Source organism: Eriocheir sinensis, chromosome 13 (assembly GCF_024679095.1).
Source record: "Eriocheir sinensis breed Jianghai 21 chromosome 13, ASM2467909v1, whole genome shotgun sequence".
In the NCBI taxonomy this organism is placed as follows: Eukaryota; Metazoa; Arthropoda; class Malacostraca; order Decapoda; family Varunidae; genus Eriocheir; species Eriocheir sinensis.
The window spans coordinates 14,489,491-14,504,521 of record NC_066521.1 but is presented as its reverse complement, the minus strand read 5'-3'; the positions used below and the strand labels follow the sequence as shown (position 1 = coordinate 14,504,521).

Below are 15,031 nucleotides of genomic sequence, written 5' to 3'. Positions count from 1 at the left end.
TCTCTTCCCTCCTCGCTCTCTTGAAACCTCCCCGGCGCTTCTCAAGGTGAACGAAGCTTTTCGGAACACCGCCAAAACACCACGAGCGAAAGTTAATGGAAAATATACAAGACCGGGAGAATAAAAGACTCGATTTGTCATTTATTTTTCTTTATGTTCAAACTTATAAGGAGAAACGTATTAGAACTTCCCCCAAACTTTACCTTACCTTACCTTCCTTTCCTAGTCAACTCCCCCCCTCCATCTCCCTCCCTCCCCCCTTTCAACTGTCGATCACCTGCTCAGGTATACGTGACCTGCAGGTGGGGAGGACAGGTCACTCACCCTTACCTGCCCACCTGTCGTCTGTCACCTGGACCCCCATCGCTTACCTCAGCCCGTTATCTACCTGTCTGTCCACCTGTCTTCATTCCTCTTCGTCGCTGCATTCCTTCGTCCACTTAGTTATGCTTCCCTTACTGTCCCGTAATTCATTTTTTTTCCTCCTCCTTGCATATTCATACTTCTACATTCCTTCCTTTTCGTCCCTGCATCCTCCATCTACTTGGTTATGCTTTTCTTCCTCTCCATATTTCCTCTTTATTCATCTCCCATCTCTATGCACTTATTTAGATTCCTTTCTCTGTGTTCCTTCATCCTTTCATCTACTTGGTTATCCTTCTCTTCCTCTCCATGTTTCCTCTTTATTCATCTCCCATCCCTATGCACTTATTTAGATTCCTTCCTCTGTGTTCCTTCATTCCTCCATCTACTTGGTTATCCTTTTCTTCCTCTTCCATGTTTCCTCTTTATTCATCTCCCATCCCTTTGCACTATTTAGATTCCTTCCTCTGTGTTCCTTCATTCCTCCATCTACTTGGTTATGCTTCTCTTCCTCTTCCATATTTTATCTGTTTTCCTCTCCTTCCCTATTCCTCCGTATATATTTTCCTCTACTGAAGCTTCCTTCCCCTCTTCATTCTTTCTTCCCTCTCGCCATCCTATTTTATCTCTTCCATCCTTTCTTTCTCTCTCCTCTCTACCCTCTTACCCACTATCATCCTACTCCTCTCCTTCCTGTCTTTATCTACCTCCCTTCCTTCCTCTTTTTCCCCCTGTCTTCCTTCCTTCTTTTCATCTTTTGTCCTTCCTCTACTATCCTTTTCCTTCCTTACTTCATCATCCATCTCTGTTCCTGAACCCACCTGTCCTCTTCCTGTCTATCTATCTACCGCTCTCTTCTTTTATCCCCTTTGTCTTCTTCCTTCTCTTCCTCCTTTTATTCCTCCTTTCTCAACGTTCCTCTCCTTTCCTTATTCAATCATTCATCTTTTCTTTCCTTGAACTCACCTTACCTTTCTCACCTGAATGCTCTCACCTTCTCTCTCTCTCTCTCTCTCTCTTTCCCTCCTTCCCTCCCTCTCTTCTTCCTTCCTCCTCCTGTTCTTTTTCTCTCTCTCTCTCTCTCTCTCTCTCTCTCTCTCTCTCTCTCTCTCTCTCTCTCTCTCTCTCTCTCTCTCTCTCTCTCTCTCTCTCTCTCTCTCTCTCTCTCCCCTTACCCTGTTTCCCGTCAATTGGTTTTCTTCTTTCGTTTCTTTATTTGTGTAAGTGGATTTCCTCCTCCTCCACTTCCTCACTTTCCTGTCTCCTTTTTCTTATTGAGTGTTTCCCACTTCCTCTTCCTCAATTTCGTTGTTATTATTCTTTGTCTTTTTCTCCTCTTCTCCTTTCTTTTGTTTCTTCTTGTTATCTGTTTTCTTGTCTCCTCCGTTTCTCCCTCATTTATTCTTCTTTATTTCTTCCCTTTTGCCATCTTGTCTCTCCCTTCTACCTTTCTTTCCCTCATTCTATACTCTCGCTTTCTTCCTCCTGTCTTCCCTCTCTTCCTTTATCCCCCTCTTCGTCTCCCTCCTAGCTTCCTTTACCTACAATTCTTCTTCTCTCCCTTCCACCGTCACGTGCCTTCTTTTATCATCCTCTGTTCTATTTATTCTTCCGTTTTTATCTCCGCCTTTTCTTCATTATTTATTGTCTCCGTTTCTTTCTCCTTTCTCTCCTTGCTACTCTCCATCTCTTCACTCTTTTTTTCTCCTTATCCTCCTCCTGTTTTCATCCCTTCCATTCTTCTCATCCTTACCCTTCCAGTTTCTCCTTTCTTTCCTTGTTCCTTTCCATCCCTTCACTCTTTTTTCTCCTTATCCTCCTCCTGTTTTCATCCCTTCCATTCTTCTCATCCTTACCCTTCCAATTTCTCCTTTCTTTCCTTGTTCCTTTCCATCCCTTCACTCTTTTTTTTCTCCTTATCCTCCTTCTGTTTTCATCCCTTCTCCTAATCTTCTCATCCTTACCCTTCCACTTTCTCCTTTCTTTCCTCCCCGTCCTTTCTCTCCCTTCCCTCCTCTCCCCTCCATGACTCAAGGGTGGAGTAGGAAGGGTGGAGTCCCGTCTGGAATGCCCGGTTAAGATCAGGGAGGCTCCAGCTAACCCCCTAAGGCCTGTCTCGTGTTCTGGGTATTTTCTGCTCGTCTACTTCAGCCTCCTTCCCTTCCTTCCCTGGTCCTTCCTTACACTCATGGTCCTTCTTCCTTCATTAATAATCTTTTTGTTTTGTCCTTTCTTTCCTTCTCTTTTCCTCCATAATTTTCTATTCTTTTTACTCGCAGTCTATTGTTCCTTCCTTCCTATTTTGTTTCTCCCTCTCTCCCTTCACTTCTTTCTCCTTATTTTTTTACTGTACATGATTTTTATACTTTTGTCCTCCCTTTCCTCTCCTGTCTGTCGTTCCTCCCTTCCTTCCTCTCCGTCCTATCTCCTTTTCCTTTTTTGTTTCTCCCTCTCTCTCATCCCTTCTTATTTTTTTATAGTACATGATTTTTATACTTTTGTCCTCCCTTTCCTTTCCTGTCTGTCGTTCTCCCTTGCTTCCTCTCCGCCCTATCTCCTTTTCCTTTTTTTCCTTCCTTTTTTATCTAGACACATCTTTTCCCTCCCATCCCTACCTAAACTTCACCTCTTCCTTTACTACCCACCCTTTTCCTTGCACGCCTTTCCCTCCCTTTTACCGTGTCTCCATGAACCCTTTACCCATACGCCGCCCTCCAGACTCTCCTGCCTATATGTTTACCCATTTCAACACCGTTACTGTGACATGGTTGCTGCACATTACACGAACTCTTTTCTTTGCCCTCCTCCTCCTCCTCCTCCTCCCCTACCTATTCGCGTCATATCATTTCCCAACCCACACACTCTTTCACCTCCTTTGTATAACCTGTTCCTTCCCTATCCTGCACATCTCTACACTTGAACTCTTTTCTTTATCATTCCTCTCCCCCTCCTCTTCCTCTACCTCTTCCTCCTTTTCTACCTCCTTAACCTCTTCCCGTCTTCTCATTACCCTAACCTAACACTCATCCACCTCCTTTTTTGCAATCTTTTCCTTCCACATTCATTTCCAGCAGCTCTCTATATTTCAACTCTTTCTTCATCATTTTCTCCCTCCTCTTCCTCCTTCACAACCTCTTCCTGTCTTCTCATTACCCTAACCTAACACTCATCCACCTCCTCTTTGCAATTTTTTCCTTTCATATATCTTTTCCAGCACCTCTATATTTCAACTCTTTCTTCATCATTTTCTCCCTCCTCTTCCTCCTTCACTACCTCTTCCTGTCTTCTCATTACCCTAACCTAACACTCCTTCACCTCCTTTTTTGCAATCTTTTCCTTCCATATTCATTTCCAGCACCTCTATATTTCAACTCTTTCTTCATCATTTTCTCCCTCCTCTTCCTCCTTCACTACCTCTTCCTGTCTTCTCATTACCATAACCTAACACTCATCCACCTCCTTTTTTGCAGTCTTTTCCTTTCATATATCTTTTCCAGCACCTCTATATTTCAACTCTTTCTTCATCATTTTCTCCCTCCTCTTCCTCCTCCTCCATCTCCTCCCATCTTCTCATTTCCCTAACCTAACACTCTTCCACCTCCTCTTTGCAATCTTTCTCTTCCATATATCGTTCCCGGCACCTTCCGTCCACTCTCCATATTCCACATGACTGCACTCCACCTCACCCCCCTCCACCACCACCGCCGCCCCCCTCCTCCCCCGCCCTCCACCTCATCACCCAACAGGTATTCACACTCTTCCGGATGTTCACCTTTCCACCTTCACCTTCACTTGTTGTCTCACCTTCACCTTCACCTCACCTGGCAGTCACCTTCACCTGACCGCCCCTTACCCCCCATCAAGTCTATCACCCCTTACCTCCCTCTATCACCGATGCGCTGTTTCCTTCCCTCTCTTGCTTTCCTCCTCCTCCTCCTCCTCCTCCTCCTCCTCTTCTCCTCTCCTCACACACCCACACACGGTCATAAGATGTTACCCCCCACCAAGACTCCCTCCCCCTCCCCCATTACCTCCTTTCCTTCTCCTCTGCTGCGCCTGTACTTTCCCTCCCTCTCTCCCTCTCCTTCCCTCCCTCTGTTCTCTTCATTCCTTCCCACCTTTCTCTCCTCCCCCTTTCCTCCTCCCCCGCCAAGCACACAGTCTTGAGCCATTACGTCACTGAGCAGAAATGGACTGTGAATTTCCCTTCCCTTGTAAACGGTCCATTACTATTATTATTATTATTATTATTATTATTATTATCATCACTACTATTATTGCTATCATTATTATTACTATTGTTTCATTGCGGTGACGTAGTTAAATAAGCTACGAAAATAAATAAAGTGTTTCTCCCCGCCTTGGTTTGTGCTGTTGAAGATTAAAAAAAGGGAAAAAAAAGAAAGTAGGTAGAGGTGTTCGATGAGGTAGGCGAGGTGAAGAGAAGAGGTGTGTGTGATAACAGGTACAGGAACAAAGAGTAGGTGTAGATGATGGGCGGAGGGAAGAAATTTAACTAGTGTGGTTTATTGTGGAACGAGGTGTGTGGAAGAGGGAAGTAGGTGTGTGGATGAAGAGGAGGAGGAGGAAGAGGAAGATCATTTTCATAAGGTGGAGGTGTGAAGGGGATGAAGAGAAGGCAACAGGTGTGTGGAGAAAGAGGAGCATGGGAAGTAGAAGGTTAATGATAGATAGTGAAGTTGTGAAGGGAAGGACGAGAAAGTAGCAGTTGTGAGGTGAAAGACGAGTATGGAAAGTAGATGATAACTGATAAATGGTACAGGTGGAGATGTGAAGGGAGGAAGAGAACTCAGAGAAGAGGGAGAGGAGAAGAGAAGGCAATAGATGTCAAGGGAGGAAGGGCAGAGGGAGGAGAGACGAGAAGGCAATAGATATGAAGGGAAAAGGGAGAGGAGAAGAGAAGACAATATATGTGTGGTGGAGAAGGAGGATAAGAAGTGAAAGGTAAATAGTGGAGGTGCAAAGGGAGGAAGATAAGGCAACAGATGTGTGAGGTGGTGATGGTGGTGGTGTTAGTGGGAGGAATGACAGGTAACAAGGTGAATGGAGGTGATCAACAGGTGTGCAAGTGGGAGGGGAAAAGACAGGTAACAAGGTGAATGGAGGTGATCAACAGGTGTGCAAGTGGGAGGGGAAAAGACAGGTAACAAGGTGAATGGAGGTGATCAACAGGTGTGCAAGTGGGAGGGGAAAAGACAGGTAACAAGGTGAATGGAGGTGATCAACAGGTGTGCAAGTGGGAGGGGAAAAGACAGGTAACAAGGCAGGCGAACGTGATCAACAGGTGTGTGGAAGGGAGGAAGGAGGACAGGTAACAAAGCCTAAAGGTGGGTGGAGATAATCAACAGGTGTGTGGAGGCGGGGCGACAGGTGTGTGTGTGTGTGTGTGTGTGTGTGTGTGTGTGTGTGTGTGTGTGTGTTGGTGTGGCCATCGACCCCCTTTAGGCGAGTCATCCCGGAAAACACAAAAAAACTATTCACACCCACTCACGAGGCGCCTCACGACCCTGCAAAACCTCTTCCTCCTCTTCCTCCTCCTCCTCCTCCTCAACTGGTCACCCGCCTCGTTTTCTTTATGGTGGTCAAGGAAGTAGCATAGAAAACGGGATTCCAGCATCATATTATCCAGCTTTCCCTCGGCGACGCAGATGATTAATGGAGATGAAGTCAGGCAAGGCATCACTGCAGGTCGTGTGTTTATTTATCTCTCCGTCTCTTCCTTTATCTCCCATGTGAGGCGCACGAGTGAAAGCATAAGAGTGTAAGGATGATGTTGATGTGAGGGAGAGGGTAGAGGGTGGTCATGATGTATGCACAGAACGAAAGAATAACAGGAGGAAAAGAAGAATATATATATACACGTACAAAAGGGAATAATAGCATAAGGAAAAGAGAAAAAAGATAAGATATACAGAAGGGAAGAATAACGAAAGGAGATGGTTAAGGAAACTCTAGCAGAATGGAAATGATTTTGTGTTGATTTTGCTGCTGGACCAAACACACAAGGACTAACTTAAACGGGAAAAGCATTAAGAGAAAACTGCACAAACGAGACAAAACACAAACAAAACAGAGCAAACTAACTGGGAACACAAACAACCAGGGCACACAAACACTTAGGTACAAGCACATTAGAGCAAACATGACAAAGAAAACAAGAGTAAAGAAAAGAGAAAAAAAACAGCGACACACAGAACGGAGCACAAACAGGGAAGAAAAACAGGACTAGCTACAAACAGGAAGACACAAACACAAACTTCGAAAACAAACACAAACAGAACAAAAAATCAATCCACTGAACCCGGAACTCCAAATACCTTAGCCATCTCCCGTTTTTAAACCCCCCCACCCCACCCTTTTTTTTTGGTCCCACAACCCTACCGGAGTAAAAAAAAATAATAAAAACTTAATAAAACTGAACCATTCGCCCGGAGTGATGTTCAAGTTTTTCCTCCCTCCTCTTTTCGCTCTCACACTCCTCTTTTTCATCCTCACACTTCTCTTTTTCTATAACTATCTTCTCACGCTTGTCGCCAATAACATGGATAGAGACTTAACAATGCGTAGAGAGAAGAGAGATGTAAAGTAGTAGTAGAAGTAGTGGTAGTAGTAGTAGTAGTAGGAGGAGGAGGAGGAGGAGGCTGAGAAGAACAAGGAAGAGTCGCAATATAAACCAGCATCGTGTATAAAATTTCCCACGCTCAGTATGGCCTCGCAGGTGAACAGGAGTACAAATCTCACCTGCCCCTAATAAGCTCAGGTCTCAGCGAGGTGGATGACTTTCACATTACACGCGGTTGCTCACTCTCCCACCGCCTAACAAGAGTAGCAAAAATAAGAGTAACAAAAATAAGAGTTACAAAAATCCCCGGCCAAGTTGCTGTTCACTTAATACGTTCTTTTTTTTAAATTCCAGGTAAGGTGATCAACGAACCGGTCACTCGCGGCACTAATCAAGGGCTCAGGTAACGTCTGCGGGTCTACGTTATCAAAAGGTGTATAAAAATTTAAACGTTGACCGATATTTTGTTGGAGTAACTGTACCGGTGAGGAAGGTGGAGGGAATAGCGGCGAGGTGATAATATTTTTTCTCTCGATGCTTTTGATTTGAACTCCGCTCCGGAGTCCAATTACTTTTTTTTTTATGGTTAGTTCTCTGTCGCTGATAATACTGCGGGTTAATAGATAATGGACCTGTGATATGCGTTTTACACCTGAGCCTAATTGATTTTACTGTTATTATTATTATTATTATTATTATTATTATTATTATTATTATTATTATTATTATTATTATTATTATTATTATTATTATTATTATTATTATTATTATTATTATCATTATTGTTACTATTATTATTATTATTACTCTTATTATTATTGCTACTATCATTTCAATTATTGGTATTCATATTACTAGAGCAGTGGTTATTAACCTTTTCAGAGGCCCTGAACCATTATGAAACCTTCCGCACAGTAGCCGAACCCGTCATATATATATATATATATATATATATATATATATATATATATATATATATATATATATATATATATATATATATATATATATAACCATACAAGTGGAAGAAAATTTGCTTCAAAATTGAAGTGTATATTAATTTTGGATAATACAAAGATTGGATTCCATTTTAATCCATAAAAGTATTAAAGAAAATTTGCTTAAAATTCAGTTGCAAAATTGCAATATCTTTCGGGAGGGTCTTCGCCAAACCCCTTGGGTTCGGTCGAACCCAGGTTAAGAATCAATGTACTAGAGGAACATTTCTTAACTGCACGCAAAGGAACGCATTATATTTACAGTAAAGGAAGCAGCTTAAGGGTCGAAAAAAAGTTCCCTAAACGCTGAACCATGAACCAGAGTAAAGAAACAGTAAAGGAACCAGTGAAGGAGAAAAGGAAGAATAAAGGAAACAGTAACAGTAAAGGAAGAGTAGAGGAACCAGGAAAAGAATAAAGGAAGAGTAAAGGAACCTGTAAAGGAGTAAAGGAAGAGTAAAGGAACCAGCATAGGAGTAAAGGAACCAGTAAAGGATTAAAAGAAGAACGAAGGAACCAGTAAAAGAAGAGTAAAGAAACCAGGAAAGGAAGAGTAAAGAAAGAAAGGACTCGGCGCGCCAATCCTGGAGGCGATGACCCAGTGGTTAGCGCACGGCAGCAGCGGTGAAAGAGGCGGCCAGGCTAAGGTTAAGGTCGGTATTGTCAGACGCCTCCACCCCTCACACCAACCACTTCCAAAGGCCGAAAAGGAGATCAGTCGGGTTCTAATGAGTGTTTCCTTAGGTTCACGGTACAGAAGAGGGGTCAAACTACCAGAGGGGTCCTAAAACTACCCCAGGAAATGTCCCAAACTCCAATGAAAGTCTAGTGAAATATGTGAGGGTGGCCGCCGAGGTGTTTTAAGACCCGCCGACGGCTACCAATGTTTCACCGTGTATTAAGGGGACGGGCTGCTACGGGGACGACCACCTAAACGCTATCCATCAACACGAACCTTTTTAGTGGAGAGCTGGAGGGGAGAAAGAGGAGGAGGGTGAAGGAAGAGGAGGGTGTACCAGTAAGGGATTGAAGGGTATGGCAATAAAGAAGAGGAGAGTGTACATTAAAGAAGAGGAGGGTGGGCGGATAAGGAAGAGGAGGATGTCCCGATAAAAGAAGAGGAAGGTGGACCATAAGCCTCAACAGGAAGAAGAGAGTGTACCAGTGAGGAATAGGTAAGTGTACCATAAAGAAGAGGAAGAAGAGGAGGATGTACGGATAAAGAGGAAAGCGCAGCAATTAAAAAAGAGGAAGAGGGTGTCACTTTAAGAAAAAACGAACGAAGAAATACAAACTTGAACTCCTGAAGGTGCTGTAGAAGGCGAACTAGAGAAAGCAAGGAAAGGAAACGGCACACAGAGACATTGAATACAGTAGACAAGTAACACACACACACACACACACACACACACACACACACACACACACACACACACACACACACACACACACATACACACACACGGACAGCAGAGAGGCACCACCTACCGCTGTTCCGCTGGCTGCTCCTCGAATGACTGGCTGGGAGAACCGTGCCTGGGTATATCTCCTGAGACCCGCCTCCTCCTCCTTCCTCCTTCCTCCTCCTCCTTTCCCCTCCTTTCCCCACCTCCTGCTCCTCCTCCTCCTGCTTCCTCCTTCCTCCTCGTTCTTTCTCCAACTTCTGCGACTGTTTTCCCCCCTCCTCCTCCTCTTCCTCCTTTTTTTCCTTTTTTTTCTTTCCTCCATCTAACCTGCTGCCTCCTTTTCTACTTTTTTTTCTACTTTTCTGATTTCTTATGATGTTTTCTCCTCCTCCTCCTCCTCCTCCTCCTCCTCCTCCTCTTGGTCTTCTCTCTCTTCCTTCTTCATTAATATTCTCCTTCTCCCCCACTTCCCCTTCCTCCTCACATTTTCCCTCCCTTTCTCCTCCTCCTCGTCCTCCTCCTCCTCCTCCTGTCTTGGTCACCACCTTACCTGTTTCGTTTTATCCCTCCTCCACCACCTCCTCCTCCTCCTCCTCCTCCTCCTCCTCCTCCTCCTCTTCCTCCTCCTCCTCCATTCTTCATCGTTATCTCCTTCTCGCATCCCACATTATATCACGTCAACGTCTCTTCCCTCCCTTCCCTCCCTTTCCTCCCTCCTTGCTTTCTCTCTCCCTCTCTCTCCCTCTCCCTTTCCTTGTCCCTTCATCCTTTATCTTCCCTCCTCTCCCTTACCTCTCCTCCGTCGCCTTCCTCCCGCTCTCACCTTCACCTTGCCTCCTCCTCCTCCTCCTCCTCCTCCTCCTCCTCCTCTAAAAGGCGGTTCGGGCGGCGTTGTAAAATTCTGAAGGGAAAGTTATCTCGGCGTCCATTGTCAAGGGCGCGAAGGTGTGTCTGTCTGTCCCTGTGTGTGTGTGTGTGTGTGTGTGTGTGTGTGTGTGTGTGTGTGTGTGTGTTGTGTCGTTTTATTTTAATTTAATTTTTTCTTCGTTTTTTTGTATTTTATTTTGCACCTAATATTTGTTTTATTTGTTTTATTTGTCTTTGTTTTGTATGGCTCTGTTTTTTTGTGTGTGTCGTTTTCTTTTTGTTTATTTTATTTTTCTAAGTTTTTTTTTCTTGTTTTATTTTCCACCTAATATTTTTTTTTACTTTTTTTAATTTGCTTTCTTTTCCTTTTTGTTTCTTTTGCTTTCGTGCTAAGATTTATTTTTCCGTCTCTCTTTATGGATAATTATTTTTTCTTTTCATTTTTTCCTTTCATCTTTTCTGCCTTTGACTTCTATTCCCTCATTTTCTCATTCTTCTTTCCTATCCCTTTTATTTTTTCTCTGGTCCATATTTTCTTCTTCTCTCTTCCTTACTCCCTTATTCTTCCTTCCTGTGTTATATAACCCCTTGACTGCGGATTAACTACAAAAAGACATCACCAAGCTACAGGAGTGGAACAAAAAGTGTCTGCTGCAATTCAATGAAGAAAAATGTAAAGTCATGCACCTTGGGAGGGGATATCCAGCATACTAATACCACATGGGAAGCATTCCACTATCCACCACAGACTATATGGTACCAGGCTACCAGTGAAGGGGAAATCCGTGCCAATCGCAGCGAACGAGATAAAGGTTCCATTATTTATATCAGCGTCCTTCTCACCTAACCAACCGCCATTCCTTATTGTTATCTGCTATTTCATCTCATTCTTCACCTCTCTCCTCTCCTTTATTACCTCTCCTCCTAATGCCATTTCCATGCTCACCGTTCCATCTCATAATGTGCCCGTTACGATATGGTTATTTATGATCCCAATTTAGTCTACGTATCTTACCATGTTTTCCCTCACGTTACGCCCTTATTTACTCTCCTAATTACATACACCAAACATTCTATACATATTTGCACTTTCTGGTCTTTCCTTAGTAACAGACTCCATTATCAGCTTTACGCTATATATTTGTACTTTCTTTTATTTTTTCATCTCTATTCATTCACTACTATTTCCATTCTCTCCGTTTTTCTTCTTCCTTATTCTTTTGTATTATATCTTTCTCAATCCTTCCATTTACCTTATCTTGTTTCTACTTCCTTCTAATTTTTATCCATTTCCTCCTCTTCATCTCTTATCCTTCACATTCCTTTATCCTTATCACACATACTTTCTCTTTTCTCTACATGCACTCTACTTAGCATCCATCTTCCTTATCTCTCTCGCTCCCCTTTCCTTTATCTCTGTCACGCATTTTCTCTCCTCATTCTATACCCTTTCTACTTCATATCTGTTTCCTCTATTTCTGTCACTTCCCATTCCCCCTATCATATATTTTCTACCCTCTCTCTACATCTACTTAGCATCCATTTCCTTTATCTCTTTCGCCCATTTACTTTCCTCTCCCTACACCCACTCTCTCTCTCTCTCTCTCTCTCTCTCTCTCTCTCTCTCTCTCTCTCTCTCTCTCTCTCTCTCTCTCTCTCTCTCTCTCTCAACACCCTCGCCATTTTCCACCCATTACCTTTATAGCTCACCCTCCCTATTGTTTTATCTTTACCACCACCGTCCAGCCACATTCCCTGATTGAACCCTGGAGCTGCCTCGCGGAAGGGCCGGAGAAACGGGTTCCAGGAGTGAAATGTTTTAACTCAGTGCCCCCTCGACGGCCCTGCAGAGAGAGAGAGAGAGAGAGAGAGAGTAGGAAGAGAGAGTGGGCCGAGAAAGCAGAGTAATAAGAGAAACGTAACAACACATACCTTACCTGCTTAACTGCCTGCCTACTTACCTGCCTACTTACCTACCTACTTACCTACCATTCACCCCCTGCCACTCCCCTTCCCCTCACCTGTTATACCCCTTACTCATCTTTTCCCATCATTTCTTTCTCCCTTTCATCCATCCCTCTTACCCCAACCCCTCTCTGCTCTCTTCTCCTTTTCTCATCCATTTCTCCTCCTTCCCTTCTTCTCCCTTCCTCTCAATTTCTTCCATCCTTTCATCCATCCCTCTTACCTTTCCCCTCCTCTTTCACTTCCTCTTTACCTCCCCCTCCCCTCTTCTTTGCTTCCCCTTCCCCTCCCTTTCACCTACTCTTCCCCTCCCCACCTTTCATCCATCCCTCTTACCTTCCCCCTCCTCTTTCACCTCCTCTTTCCCTCCTTTTTACCTCCCCATCCCCTCTTCTTTGCTTCCCCTTCCCCTCTTCTTTGCTTCCCCTTCCCCTCCCTTTCACCTACTCTCCCCCTCCCCCCTTTTCATTCATCACTCCTGCCCACCCCGCTTCTTCCTTACCCCTCCCTTTCCTCTTCGTTTCTCCTCCCCTCCTCCTCCCCATCCCTCCCCCCTCCCCTCCTCTGCCAAAGCACCGGTATCATAAAAGCAAATCAAGTGAGAATGGAACCGCGGAGGAGAAAGTCAAAATCCCTTGAGTCCGTGTTTCATTCCGTTCAAAGAGGTCGTCGTGTGGTTTCTATTTACGGGTCGTGTTTTGGCGCGTCATAAAAAGAATGAAAAAAAAAGTGAGTGAGTGTGACCAGGCGACTGAATGGCCTTGAAATGTTTTTTTTTTTTTTGGGGGGGGGGTAGGGAGGGGAAGGTCGAGGTCACCTGTGTGGCATTCGTGCTTACCTGGGCGAAGGGCGTACCTGGTGGTGGAGATGTTGTTGTTGTTGTTGTGGTGGTGGTGGTGGTGGTGATTGTGATGGTGGTATTGGTGGTGGTGGTTGTTCTTATTGCTGTTCTTATTGTTGTTGTTGTTGTTGTTGTTATGATGATAGTGACTCGCTCTTACTACTAATGCTACTTCTGTTATTGATTGTGTTGTTGTCAATGATTGCGATGTAGCCTATAATTAATGTTCGTACTCATGATTCTGTTTCTGCTGGTGTTGTTTTTGTTGATTTAGATACATAACTGTTCTTTCTAATGATGCTGCTTCTCTTCTTCTTGTTCTTGTTGATGATGATGATGATGATGATGATGATGATAGTATTAGTTTGGTTTGTATTTTTGTCTTTATCTTCTTTATCATATCTTAAGCGAGAAATCTGGCATCTCATTAACACAAAACTACCACCTTAACACTAAGACCATTAATTATACCCCCCAAAAAAACTATCAAAATACGAATAGAAAGATGGATAAGAATAAAAGCTTAGCTGATAATAGTAATAGAGAGAAGATTTACTGATATAACCTTTCCTAAGTCTGCACCGTTACAGAACTTTAATATTCGCTTCCTCAGTGGTATCATTTTCTTCTTTTTGCTTCCCTTGACACATTGCGGCGTCCACGTCAAAATATATAAGCCTTTACGAGCCCGCCACACCGTTCGGCTCCTTCATTAAGCTGTAAATCAAAGCAGCGACGCCACACACGAAAACTAATTAAAGAATCACCTAACAAACAGCCAGGTAACTGAACATCCTAACCTGACCTTCCTCCTCCTCCTCCTCCTCCTCCTCCTCCTCCGCCTCCTCCTCCTCCAGGGTCTAAAAACTCGCTTCTGCAAACTCTTCTATTTATTTTGAAGTTTGATCGACTGCAGTAATCAATGTTCTTTTGGTGAACCGCTGATCAAACCTTCCTCTCTACTACCCCCTCCCGTCCTTGTGTGTGTGTGTGTGTGTGTGTGTGTGTGTGTGTGTGTTGCTAAGGAAGTAATCGTGAGGTCGTTCATTCCACCGGTTTCGTATCATTTAAAAGTATAAGCTATCACAAAGAGGGAAAAAGAACCGTAAAAATTTGTATGAGTTAAGAATCTATTAAAATGTTATCAGAGTGGCGAAGGAGAGAAAGATTCTGTTGTATTTTAAGAATGCGTCTATTAAAAGAAGATTTGTGTTATGCATAGATGTGAGGAGGAAGAGGAGGGCGGGGAGGAGGAGGAGGTAAAAGAAGAAGAAGAAGAAGATGAAGAAGAAGAGGATGATGATGTGTTGATGATGATGAAGGGGAAGAAAAAAAATAGCAAAGAAAAACGAAAAAGTAAAGTTGAAGAAAACAAGAAGAAGAAGAAGAAGAAGAAGAAGAAGAGAAGAAAAACAAGAAGAAGAAGAAGAAGAAGAAGAAGGAGAAAAATAAGAACAGCAACAGGAAGAAGAAGAGGAAAAAAAAGAACAACTAAGGAAACAGAAAAAAAGTAAAGAAAATAGAAGAAGAAGAAGAAAAAGAAGAAGGAAAAAAACAAAAAAAAACAATAAAAAGAAGAGAAAAAAAGAACAACTAAGGAAACAGAAAAAAAGTGAATGAAAATAGAAGAAGAAAAAAATAAAACGAAGAGGAAGGAAACTGTGGTCACGGGTGAAAGCTGCCGAGAGTGAGGTGACAGACAAACTAACGCCAAAAGGAACGTGTTGGCTCTAAAGGATTCACAAGTGGCTGAAAATTGACGTTATTATGGGAAGTGAAAACGTGTCAAAACAACTTTCATTCGTACTTTCGTTTTTTGTGTGTGTGCTTCTGTTTACATGTCTTTGTTTGTTTGTTTGTTCTCTAGTTTTCTTCTTTCTCTTTTAACACTTGTATATGCCTCAAAAGTATCTTCGTTGTTTATTTTTGACGCCTGGTTGTTGTTTTTTTTCTTTCATCTCTCTTCTTTTTCTTCTTCTTCTTCATTTTCTTCAAGTTCTTCTCCTTT

General features: G+C 43.2%; 1 protein-coding gene across 1 annotated transcript in view; it reads right to left on the bottom strand.

The window, feature by feature from the left end:
* LOC126998050 (uncharacterized) overlaps positions 1 to 9,563 on the bottom strand; it is a 28,408-nt gene extending 18,845 nt beyond the window's left edge. Inside the window, exon 1 of the mRNA XM_050859367.1 lies at positions 9,433 to 9,563. The gene's annotated coding sequence lies outside the window, so the exon portion shown is untranslated. The remainder of the gene's footprint in view (positions 1 to 9,432) is intronic.
* Between the last annotated feature and the right edge of the window lie 5,468 nt (positions 9,564 to 15,031).